A 13,801-nucleotide genomic window follows, 5' to 3' on the forward strand; every position below is an offset into this window, starting at 1 on the left:
ACTATGTGTCCCTAAGCAAGGTGTCTGTGCCTTAGTATCTGCAGTCTGGAAGGTGAGGATAATTGCAGTATGAGCCTTACAGGGCTATTGAGAAAATCACAGGAGATGACCTTTAAATAATTTTGCATTAATAAAAAACATATGCAAAGTTATCTTAAGGTTTTCTGGAAACAAGGAAGTAGGCAAGCTGCAGATGGTTCTGGAGATGAAGGAAATGTTGCATACTTCTTCTAAAACCTCCTACCATGAGCACAAGCCATAGCAGATTGAAGAGAGGGAAGAGCGGTGTGAGCCCCGCTTCTCCTCCCTGGTATTGGGAGCCATGTCTGCTCTTGAGATTGGCAGACCAAGTGGGACAGCACTCTTGACAACGAGCTCTCAAATTCATACATCACCACTCACCAACCGCTTGCAATGAACTTATGTAGTTTTCCCCACAAACTATAATTTTACAGATCCTTCACTTTGCAGATGAGGGAACTGGGTCTCATAGAAGTTAAGCATATCACCCAAGGTTGTATGGATGATAAACAGAAATGACAAAATAGAACCCTGTTCACCTTATTCCAAATTCTGTGTGTTTCCCAACATCCCACACTGTCTTTCTCATGAGCCATTTAGTTCACAAACCCTGGGCTGCTATGTCTTGTATTTATTCATCTGTTAAAACTTTCCATAGGACTGGATCCTACAACTAATATCTGAAATGAGGGTTGGAGATTATCAGGGATTTCAATTATCCTGCCTATCTCTGACCTCCATTACCAGGGATAATCAGAAGCTAGCTCTAGCAATTTTGTGAAACTTTCATTAATTTTAAATAAATTTATACAATGTCATTTTCCCCCCTTTATCCAAATTAAAATGTCCTTGTCATTTCAGTTTCTCATTACAGGCAAATCCCTTGTATGTCTTGGAGACAGTCTGTTGTTTTTCTCTTGATCCTTTATATTTCTGCTTTGTTTTCTCGGAAATGAAAGGACTCAATGCTGAATTCTGATTTTAAGGTGAAGTCATAACATCAATGTATATCATTAAAATGTTTTATTGTAATTACAGAAATAGTCAATGCCAAATTATGTGCACTATATTATCTTCTGCATTATTCTTTATCCCATTCTTAAAGTTAATACAGCCTATTATATCTCATTCATTCTTCTGACTGCTGCTACACAGCGAGCAGATGTCCCCATTGAGCACTCCACAATGAATCCGAGATCTTTTTCCTGAGCACTTACAAGTAGAGTAATTCAGAGCCCATCAGTGAGGATGAGCTGTTTCAATTGTTCCTTCCAGTATACATTAGCTTGTACTTGTCTACATAAAATTTCAAGGAATCATAGATATTAGAGATGGAAAAGACCAGTTAGTTTACCAAGCCTGCCCACTCAACCAGCAAAAGCAAGTAAAGAAAATAACCCTATCAGTCCATGCTATCTTAATGATACTTATTAATAATAATTATAATTACTATTTATATTACATGGTTTCTTTCATCCTAGAATCAGTAAGATGATGCTTTTTTTTTTCTTTTTTTAAAGCAACATTTCTTTTCCAAAAGGGAACTGGGGCTCAGACATCAAGGTTACCATACCCAAAACCAATCCAATAAACCAAGAATACAATTAAGTTCAGTTCAATAAACATCTCTGAGCATCAACCACCTGTAAAGCAGGGACCCTGTTGGGTATTTTGAGGGGCACACAGATGACTAGAACTCAAGGCCCTGCCCTCTTGTTTATTACCTATTAAGGGATTTGTGATAGCAAACACATATAGCTATTATGACCATTCCAAGAAAAGAACAAGATAACATGGATACCATAGAGTTGGAAAGAGATTTCTTGGGCTTTAGAAATTGAGAAAGACTTTGTTATAAGGTGACATTTGAGCCAGACCTTGAAAAAAAAAAGGATGAACATTAAGACAGAGCTTGGGAAAAGGGGACTTGAGCAAAAAACCAAAATAAATCAAAACAATAGATCTTTTTAGCTGGGTTTCTGCTGCTGCTGCTGCTGCTAAGTCGCTTCAGTCATGTCCGACTCTGTGCGACCCCATAGTTGGCAGCCCACCAGGCTCCCCAGTCCCTGGGATTCTCCAGGCAAGAACACTGGAGTGGGTTGCCACTTCCTTCTCCAATGCATGAAAGTGAAAAGTGAAGTCGCTCAGCTGTGTCCGACTCTTCACAACCCCATGGACTGCAGCCTACCAGGCTCCTACATCCATGGGATTTTCCAGGCAAGAGTACTGGAGTGGGGTGCCAGTGCCTTCTCTGAGCTGGGTTTCTACCTCATAGCATAAACACAAGTATGGACGTTCTCACTGCAAGTGGATAAGGTCCATAAGTGGAAGACGTCTACTCGGCCTCTGTAAACAGGATTAAGATGTGGAAACTCCATCTAATTAACCACCTGAAAGAACATTTGGAAATAGACTACCAATCACAAATAAATTTATGGAAAACAAGACAAAAACGTTTTCAATTAGGACTGTCTCCAAAAAAATTTCAGAAAGCTTGATAATGTATGTAAGGAAAACTGGGAATTCCCAGCTACAGAAAAAAATCTCTATTCGAAGTGTAGATGGATAAATGACCTATGCGCTCATACCTACTTAATACCACTCAATACAGCTGAGAACAGCTACTGGTGTACCATTTGGCCATTGGAGGGATTTGCAGGCTCTTGCTCGATGGCTGGACAACTACAGATCCCCAACTGAGGATGCACAGAATAGAGGATCCCACATTCTGATTCCTTCAATAGAAATATACATAACTGTAGACCAGAAAAATACCAATATACCTCTATGGTATTTTCCTTTAATTTTAAAAATCATTTTTAATTGAAGTATAGTTGATTTACAATGTTGTGTTAATTTCTGCTTCACAGCAAACTGATCCAGGTATATATATATACATATGTTCTTTTTTATATTCTTTCCCATTTTAATTTATCACAAGATATTGAATCTAGTTTCCTATGCTATGCAATAGGACCTTGTTGTTTATTCTCTATGATTAATCAGAGTAGATGTTTCTCTACTTTTTAGTCAAAGAATTTACTCTTTGAAATCCTATAATCTAGCCGTATGTTATCCACAGTAGTTATCTTCTTTATACCCTTTATGAAATCCTTGGTGTGAAGAAAAAGGAAATTATAGAAGGCAGTATTTTGTATTTGTTCCCTCAAAAACCATTGCAAATGCCATCTCCATCACGAAGACTTCCCAAGTTCCTTCCACCAACATACCCTTCACCACCAAATTAATGTTTTCTCTTGACTCTACAGTTCTTTCATCTATTGCCCTCTGCTTTATCACTGGTTGGGTGAGTATCTATCTCCATCCACCAGAACGAAAGCACCTTAAAGGCAGGGAGTCAGCCTTCCTCATCTTGAATTTCCACAGTGCCAAGCCTATTTTTCATTGCCTGACACACAATAGACATTTCCAACACATGTTTGTTAAATCATTTCAGCAGGTCTGAGAGAACTTATTTTAACATATTTCAATTATTTAAAAAAAATTTTCCCTTTGTACCCTTTCCAAAGTTTACCCTTGCAATCCAATCATGGCACTCAGATTCAGATGCGGCACAAGTGTGTGTATGGCTACCACTATTCTTCATCAGCGTGTAGCTCTGGTAGTGAACTATAGAATTACTGCCCTAACCAAGACCTCAGTCTTAACTCAGTCATACTCACATTCATCGATTCTATGACTTTGGAAAACTTCAGTCAGACTGGCCTAGGTTCAGACAGACTTACACCCAAGCTCCGATTATCACTTACTAGATGTATGATTTGGGGCAAGTTGAACTTGCCAACCAACTTCCCAACTCTAGACCTCAGTTTCCTCAACTAGGAGATGAAGACACGAACAGTATCTATCTTGGTTCAAATATGACAACACAAGATAGGGTTTAGCTCAGTGCTTTCCTCACAACAAATACCAATTAAATCCTATTAGTGTATTCTCACTCATAAAGTAGAAATAACACGTGAACTATATAATACTGTACTTGTACCTCAGTAAAAGAAAAAGTACAAATAATACAAGTCTTGTGGGATTATCCCAAGGAATAAATGATATGATAAGCAAAATTTTGCTCAGAACATTGTTTAGTCAATTCCTTCCTTCCTTTGTGCTAGAATAATTGCTACAATTGACTGAGCACCTAAGACATTCTAAGTAATGTGTACCAGTCACTTTAAATATATTATGCCATCTAATTTAATTCATATAATAAGCTATTGAAATAATAATCATTAGCCCTATTTTACAGATGAATAAATTGAGTTTGAGAGAGAATAAATAACTAGCCCAAGGTCACATCACTAATTCATGACAGATGGTTCCAGAAGCTAAAGTTAAGAGGGATCAAGTACAGAACAGAGAAGAAGAGGGATAAAACACAGGAAGAAAGGATAGGCAGAAACACCCTGAAAAGCTTAGTATTTCTATTTATCCTCACTCTGGGCCTCAATTCCAGGATTATGCTTGCTTTTTAAATTAGCCTCTGGGATTCATGTCAATATAGTCTCACTTTCACTATTTATCTACCTTCATTCTTTAATAAATGTATGAAATGATACCACTCATCTAAGAACTAACTCCAATACACTTTCCTCTCCCAATTTCTTTCCTGGTTATAAAGTTGCTATTTGTTCCCATGGTCTTCTTATCTCAGTTATACTAATCATCCTCCATGAAACATTTTAATTTTTAATAATCTGGTTATCCTTAATTTCTCAGACTTCCCTAATGGACTCATAATAGACATGTCAAGTACATTTGTTGTGAGCTATATGGAAGGGAAGATGGCCCTTCCATAGTTCCTACTAAAAGGCAATCCAGTTTTGTACTGGCTGACAATCCGCCTGTTCCTACCCACCGCCCTCTGCCACAGCACCCTGAACTTCTGATCCCTGGGCAACTCCGATCATAGTTGGTTAGCATCCTGTAAGACAGGGCAAGGAAAGGCTCAGCTGGATTCTTGCTTGGGAATCTAAATTAGGGAATTCTGAGAGAATGAAGCAATTCACAGGGAACACTACAAATGAAAGAATCTAAGGACAGAAGCCATGGGGAAGAAGCCATGAAGGAAGTAAGGCAGAACGGGTGTAGGGTTCTCGACATGGGGGGTCCTTGGCGAGTTAAAGAAGCAACAATTAGGTGTAAACAAAAGCTATGAGACTGAGAGTGATTATTCAGAATAACATTAGAAGACCAAGCCAGAAGGCAGCAAAAGCAGCTCAAGGAAGGCAACAAAAGGAGCTCAAGGAAAGCAAACACACCCTGAGAGGACAGGACTGATGGAAGGCCGAAGGTGGTGCCTTGAGTTACTTCAGTAGCTCAGAGATTCCCAGTTCTAATTCCAGGTTCCATCTGTGAGCATGCTCACAATGAAAACCCCTTTTCTCAAGGAAACTTCAGTGGTCCAGTTCTTTGCAGCCAGAATGCCTTTGTTAGAGGGTTCAGCACTTAAAACCCTTTCTAGAAGAGAAAAGTTAGATTGTACTATTCCCCTTCTTTGTTTCAGATGGGTCACAACTGCAGTTTCCTGGAAGACAGTCATTTACCTCACTGTCCTCTGATTGTCCTGACTTCTCCAAATATCTCTTTATTTTCCGTGTACTGAGGTAGAATAACCTTCTCTTCAGCTACCACTATCAAGACAAACTTCACCAACTCATTTGTCATAAGGGATTCTTTGACATAAGGGCTTCCCAGGTGGCTCAGTGGGTAAAGAATCCATCTGCAATGCAGGAGATGCAGGTTCGATCCCTGGGTTGGGAAGACCCCCTGGAGAAGGGCAGGACATCCCACTCTAGTATTCTTGCCTGGAGAATCCTATGGACAGAGGAGACTGTCGGGCTACAATCCATAGGGTTGCAAAGAGTAGGACACGCCTGAAGTGACTGAGCACACATTCTTTGACATAAAAAATAAACTCTTAAGTAAGGGAAGCACAAGGTTCAAGAGTGGGAAACATGACAAAAAAGCTTTAGGGGAGAAAAACTGTACATAAGAAATAGGAACACTGGAGGGTAGAAAAATACTTCATTATGAATATGTAATTTACTTGCAAACAAGGAGAAGAATGATTACCCTAATATAAGAAATTTCCTGTTTTTTAAACTTGGGACATAAGATTATGTAATCTAAGCTTTTTACCTGTCATTCTTTCGGTATACAGTAAAAACGTTTATCCATTCAACCACATTTATGGATCATCTGCTGTTTCACCTTAAGTTAGGCATTAGGGATACAAAAACCAAAGACAGCCCCAGTCCCTGATGGGACCACAGCCCAGAGTACAAGCCAGATCATTCCAGTGCAGTGTGATGAGGGCCACATAAGTACATGACCAGCCCAGGAGCAGAGGTAGGGTGCTTTGTTCCTTAGACACTAAGGAACTTTCCAGAAGAAATGGCCAGGATGATCTTGAAGGAGCAGCAGGAGTTGGCTTGGCAAAGACAAGGCAGAAGACCTGGGAACTGGCACAAGAACTAAAATTCTGCATTCTTTAGAGTATGGTTGTCTTAAACAGCCCGGTATATCATGGATTTATATATAATAATTCACCACTCCAGGCATCCTTATGGTAAGTGTGTCCTGGACCTGCATTCAAAAAGTCCCTTGTCCACAGACCCTCTGCAAAGATTCCTCCTCAAACATGTACTAACTACACAAGCCCCAAGGATAATAGACAGTCCAATAGATCTAGTGTTAGGCAAGATAAAGTTACCTCAAGATTCACAAGTTTCTCTTCTGAGCAAATAATGGCTTGGCTTCTTTCAGCTGTCATTACATTATTGTTAATTTTGAATTTGTGCATTAATTTTTCAAGAAAAAGAGTGATTCTGGCTTTCACGGAAATCACTAAAGTTCTCCAAACCTTTAGATTAGAGGCATTTTGAATCTTCAAGTGAATAGCATAAAAATACTTTTGATAATCATTTATATTATTAAAAATTAGTTGACTGCAATAATATGTAGAATATTATTTTCCATAATAGTTTAACACTCACCAATAACCAAACATTTCATGTGTATCTACAGAGTATATTTTATATTCTAAAAAGCATGCTATTATACTATTCCACAAACCTATTTCTGTTTTTCCATCTTTAAAGTCAATAATGCCTTTCTCCTATATATCTACTTCTAAGGATTGATATGTAAGATTAAGCAAAATACCCAAAATTAGAACATTTAAGCAACCAAGAAAAAAGAACAAGATAAGTGAAAAAAATCATTGTATGTTGTTTTCAAAATTCTCTTCTCCAGTTAGAAAGTAATTATATCTTATACACTATTTTTTTTTTTTTCCAGATAGAAAATAAGACCAATTCAAAGACAGTCAGTGATTTACTAATTGTCAAAGCAGCCTTGAACTGGTCACTCTTGCAACAAGCCAAGATGATATTTCTAAAACATGGCAAAAGAACTTACTCTGGGATTCTAAAAATTGCATTAAAAGCTGCTATGTGAAATTTTCCAATTATATCTTTCCAAACCTTTAACCAATTTCAAAAGAACAGTGCATAGAATTACTCATAGAAAACATGATTAATAAAAACGTCATTTACTCTCATTTTTTGTCCCACTCTTGGGCGTACTTTAGAAGCAATTTATTACTCACATTCTAAACATATCATATATATACATATATATATGCAGATATAAATTTATTTATTTGTCATCACATCAGCAAGTCTTCAGCAATATCTATCAGGAGTTGCATATCATAAAGATCATCAACAGTCCTGCCATCCCCAAAAGCATAACATTAAACACACAGCATGTATCATAAACACTATAATTGCTTAAATGGTCCCTTGCATCCTCAAAACAACATGTAAACACAATGCAGAAAGGAATAGCACAATTTCTATGAAAAAGCATGAGAATGGTGAAGCTAAGAGAAGTACCCAGTGTCCGGCCATTTTAAATTCATACTTATTATACAGAAAGACGTATTCAAAATGCATGTCTTTTGAAAATGGTTCTTAAGTCTCCTTCCACATGTATCTGCATGCTGACTGGCAAATTCTCTTGAAATTCATAAGTTAAAACCCTAGTTTTCCTTACCGTGCTTTCCACTTCAAAATGTCAACATAGTTTGGATGTACAGGAATAAATCTCATACACCCACACAATTCACATTTCCCCTTTTGGTAACCATAATTCTTGAATTGGGCCTTGTGTAAGGTGACTAAAAGACCGGACTCATGGAAGATCCTATTCATAGAGTCAGAAATACTGAATAACAGAGCTGGAAGGGAATTTAGAGAGGATTTAGTCCAATCCCTTCATTCTACAGGAGTTTTCCAGGTGGCACTAGTGGTAAAGAATCCACCTGCCAATTCAGGAGACCTGAGACGTGGGTTTGATCCCTGGGTCAGGAAGTTCCTCTGGAGGATAGCATGGCAACCCACTCCAGTATTCTTGTCTGGAGAATCCCATGGACAGAGAAGCTTGGCAGGCTATATATAGTCCATGGGGTGGCAGAGTCAGACATGACTGAAGTGACTTAGCACAGCACAGCACTTCATTCTGTAAGAGGTCCAGAGAATTAGACTGGCAAAACCAACACCAGAAACTGGTCCAATGTACTTTGTAAAAAAAAAAAAGTGTAATTATTAAATTGTGTGCTTAGTCACTCAGTTGTGTCCAACTCTTTACGACCCCATGGACTGCAGCCTGCCAAGCTCCTCTGTCCATGGGGATTCTCCAGGCAAGAGTACTAGAGTGGGTTGCCATGCCCTCCTCCAGGGAATCTTCCCAACCCAGGGATTGAACCCAGGTCTCCTGCATTGCAGGTGGATTTTTTACCATCTGAGCCACCAGGGAAGCCCAATTATTAAATTAGAATTGGGGAATTCCTCTCTTTTGATCAACATTCTAAATCTTAGTCTTTAAAAAAGAGGCCAAAGCTAAGGCAGTCAGGAACTTCCCTGCTGGTCCAGTGGTTGAAAATCTTTCAATGCAGGGGACGTGGATTCAATCCCTGGTTGGGGAACTAAGATCCCACTTACCATGGGGAAACTGAGCCCTTGCGCCTCGACAAGAGAGCCCTCACGATACAACCAAGACTCGACACAGCCAAAAATTAAATAAATATATTTAAAAAACTAAGGCAGCTATCTTAATGCCCTGTCAACACAGTACCTTTGACCTGAATAGCATGGCGATTGCCTCACTTCTTTGCTTCTCGACGAGATTTAGTCTAATGGGGAAATTAAATCAGATGGCCATCTTGCCCCTTATTTTCTTGTGCGTCTTTAGGTGAGTTACATAACCTTACTCAAATAAACAGAAGGACAACAACAGTACTTAACTAAACAATATTATTAATACAAGAGAAGTCTGGGACTTCCCTGGTGGTCTAGTGATTAAGATACCGTGCTTCCACTGCAGCGGGCACAGGTTTGACCCCTGGTGGGGAACTAAGATACCACATGCCACGTGGTGCGATCAAAAATAGAAAAAAAAATTACAAGAGAGGACTAAGCAGATGTCATTTTAAACTGCATCATTAAATGTCAAGACTTAAAAGAAATGTAGAAAATTTCCATTTTACATCTTATATGTATGTCTCTTGGAGGTTGGAAGGACACAAAATTCCCTTCAATAAAACTACATGCAAAAGCAGTATTTGTGTCTAAGGCATTTAAGGAATGTCTTGCATGTTGTATTGGTTTTGCCTTTGGCAGGAGTTCCCTGGTGGCTCAGACAGTAAAGTGTCTGTCTACAATGAGGGAGACCTGGGTTCGATCCCTGGGTCGGGAAGATTCCCTGGAGAAGGAAATGGCAACCCACTCCAGGACTCTTGCCTAGAAAATCCCATGGATGGAGGAGCCTGGTGCAGGCTACTGTCCATGGGGTCGCCAAGAGTTGGATACGACTGAGTGATTTCACTTTCTTTTCTTTCAGCAGGACTAGAGGCTGTAGCACTTTTATTTATGCAAGTATCCCATTGTACCTTTTAAAAATATCATCACAATCTTTGTTCTTATTTCTCTAGAGGTAAGGATGACCAGGATCACTGTTGTCTGGCTCCCTAGCTCTGTTAAATGTTTTCCCCAACCAGATTCTTGTTTTATTCACTGTTTAACTCCCCACTCAGATTACTCCTCTTTTTGGATTACTCTTCCAAGGCAACTCAGACTGCCTCTCCCAGAGGCAGCTCCCCAGTGAGTAACACGGAGTTGGGGGGGAGTGTCTCAGAAGTGATCAAAGACTTGCAAATGAAGTCATACAGCTCACAGAAGGCAATGGCCACAGGTGCCAAATGCAGACGACTACCCAAGCTCCGGAAAGGGTAGTTGCTACAACGCATGTCGACTACCTCACTGCCTAGCAACAACGGCTACGTAGAAATGCCTCTTATTCACATGACTTGACCACACAACCTGTGTGGGTTCCCAGAGGATGGGCACCAAACCTATGATTTATGTGTGGGTGGGCATATCTGTCTTCCTTTTAAACTACTAAATTAATCTAAAAAAGGATGGATTGACAACATTGAAGACTTAACACCTGTGAGTACCAGAAAAAGACACAATGTAGAAAATGGTGGTATAAGCGTTAACACAAATCTGCCTCCAAGGAAATGACTGGCATTTCAACAAAATATTCTCTCCAAACAAGACCATAAACGTGGGGGTGGGGGGGAATTCTCCTACCTTTGACTTCATAAAACCAGTGAGACTTTAACAAACCAACCAAAAGTGGAACCGTTGAAGAGGCTTTAATTTTTTTTCCCCCTTCTTAGATATGTGTGCTTGTTGGTAGGAATGGGAAAAGCCATTTTGTACACAAATGTCTTTGGAATTCTAAGATGACAGTGATAATGGTGGCGTGTCCTGCAGCTAAGTGTTTAGAATCAACTGGAAGAACTACAGAACAAGTTCAATGAGACAAGCAAGAGTCTCCCTAAGCACATGTCCCCTCCAATGCCTATTTGGTTTAACCAAATAGGTGCACAGAGGCTATAGCTAATGTGAATCACCCAGATAATGAGGGTTAAATAGGCTGGCTCACAATGAGTATGAAGTTATTTAATAGTACATGTGTAAAGGGTTAGCAGACATAGTTGTGACTCTTTTGTATTGGTGGAGGAGGGTGGAGGGAAAGAGAAAGAGGGGATTTTCTGCTGTCTTTACAAATACTGGACTCTGTGAGTGGAAATGCTACCAGGGAATGGAAGTTGGCCAGGGGTAATAACCTAGCCACAAAGCCAAAAAGACAGTTTATGTCTAATTACAAACTTCAGGTCAATGACTTATACAACTTTATGCCCTGCATTATAGCATCTGCAAGCCGTTCAATGTATATTATCAATATTATAATTACTGCTTTGTGTGGTTCATGTTGATTACACCAATAAGACTCCAAGTGTTTTGAGAGCAGTGTAGGTACATCTGCCTTGCTCTTTCCTACATCCTCAGTTCTCAGCAAGATGCTCAGCTCATAGCAAGTGCCCCTGAATATTAGTTGAATAAACAAATGAATACATGTATGAATTCATGCAAATTCATGTTGTGACGCGTATTTGCCACGTCTGTGCCATGAGCAAGGCTGAGTGTGCTGCTACAACTCAGTACAGCAGGCAAAACTTCAAAAGGTGCCCATCTTGGGCTGGCTCAATGCTGGGGCAGACAAAATCAAATGTAGAGGCCAGGGAAGGATGGCTGGCATAACAACTGACCTGCAGGGCACTCTGAACCCCAGGGTATGATCCAGATGCAACTACACTTGCATTGAGCCCCTTCAGATCATTGATGATCTCTGGGCTTTTGTGTCCTCATTTAAAACCTGAGGAATAATCTTTCTTTTCCCTTGCAGTTCTGAAATTCTAACCTTTTAGGAAGATTTCTGGACCCTGAAATCTTGCCGGAGACAAACCATGGTAAGACCTTCTGCTTACAAAGTTGAAAACAATTTCTAAAATACAAAGTTCCGTTCTGGTTCAATGAAATGTTATTTGGGGGGGGGGGGGTGACTTCTTGCCAGATCCAAGCCAGTTAATACCTTCTCTTCATCCTTTTCCACACCCAGAAGTCAGGTTCTCTAGGCCTCAATGGGAAGAACATAAATATTCTCAACCAGAGCTGGTGCTTTGCTTCAATCTCTAGCTATCACAGAGAGTCGGTCTGATAGATATTTGCAGTTAGAATGGAAGGAAGCACAGCTTTTCAGACTTGTACAGATTTTTTTTATGGACAAGTAGGAGAGTCACAGAAAACCTAGAATTAGGTAAGAAAGAGAAATTCCCCCAGAGAATTCAGAGAGAGCGACAACTGAGAGCCTTGAAACAATCACTGTATAAAAACAGAAGAAAGGACACCCACAATTTGAGAAAATAAGCAGACATATTTTTTCTTAAAATTTTTTTAAATTAATATTAGGCACTGATTTTAGTCCTCTAGTCCCATCTCTCAAGATGTCACTTTAAAAAGCAAAGGTTTTACCCACAAAACCACCAGTGAGTAAACAACCTTCACATTCTTACCCTCACACACACACAGTAAGATATTTACTTTCTGATAAACAGCATTTGTAAATAAACCTCATTTAATCTCTAGAAGCCACAATAAAAATCTTTAACCTCCAAGGCAGAGTTTACAGATGTGTCTGCATGCCCTGCTAGAGCCAGAAAACACAAGGTCTTGAAAAAAACTCCTATAACGGGAGACAAATTTTCTCTCTCGAGCATCTTACATTGACCTTCTTTTTTTAAAAAAAATATGTACCAGGGAGGAGAGAATGGGGAAAACCCAACCCCTCCTACCCCATTCTCCGTACAAATCGGCCAATAAATCTAAGGAAAAGACACAAGAGAAAAGGACAGAAGCCAACAGGTGGAAAAAGGCTTTTTGTTTCCTTAGAAATGCTCAGACACTTGATCTGTGTTCCCCGGTCTATTTGTCTCAGGGTGTCTTAATGATGGTTTTATTATCATGATGATGACGATCAAGAACAATGATAACACTTCTACTTTGTGATGCCACAGCATTGCTAGCTCGAAGATTTCTCAACGCGTTTGAGACAGAAGGGTATCTGTTCCGTTTTTACCGGATCCCAGAGAGGCGGGCAGCATCCCCAGGCGGCTCTCTGGATTTTACAGCTGGGGAAACTGAGGCACGGGGCCGCCCACAACTCCTTCACGGTCTCTACCACCAGAGAGATCCCTGAGACGGGAAAAGTTTCTGGATCGTCTTGCGACAGAGTTCTCTCAGCCTCCCTCCTTGCCTGCCATGCCGCTCTTCCTCCCGGAGAGTCTGGGCTCGGGTGGTAAGGATGGGGGTACCTCCCCTTCACGACGAGGCACGCCAGGGAAGGGTGTGGGAAGTCCACACACACGCACACGCACACAGGCACACTCGCACACACACAAAGCTCCGTGTAATCTCTGCAGGCACTCGGCGGAGCCCGCGCCGGCCCCTGCTCAGCCTGAGAATGCACAGCGCAAGCTTGCAAGGAGGCCCTCCTTGGGCTCCTGGTTGGGGCTGCTCTGAACGAGGGCTCTGCCCTTCTCTGCCTCTCTTTCAGGCTGCTCTCTTTTTTCCCCCTCACGCCCTCCAATCTCACACCCTCCTCCCATTCCTCTCCATCCACCCCTTCTCCCCCATCACCCCAGAGGCGCAGATCGTGTTACTGGGGTTCCCTAGAAAGAGGGGGCCATCCCCAGCCCGGAGCGCCTGCAAAGACTTCCAGGGGCAAGGCTAGAGCTCCAATCGCAGGCTCCCAGCGCTCCTCCTGAGCAGCGCAGGAATGAGACCCCCACTTC

The 13,801-nt window shown here is 40.7% G+C and overlaps 1 protein-coding gene across 8 annotated transcripts in view; it reads right to left on the reverse strand.

Moving 5' to 3' along the window:
- The window catches only part of BCL9 (BCL9 transcription coactivator), a 95,876-nt gene that overhangs the window by 81,711 nt on the left and 364 nt on the right, over positions 1-13,801 (reverse strand). The window lies entirely within an intron of this gene.

Source organism: Bubalus bubalis, chromosome 6 (assembly GCF_019923935.1).
Source record: "Bubalus bubalis isolate 160015118507 breed Murrah chromosome 6, NDDB_SH_1, whole genome shotgun sequence".
NCBI classification, from domain to species: Eukaryota; Metazoa; Chordata; class Mammalia; order Artiodactyla; family Bovidae; genus Bubalus; species Bubalus bubalis.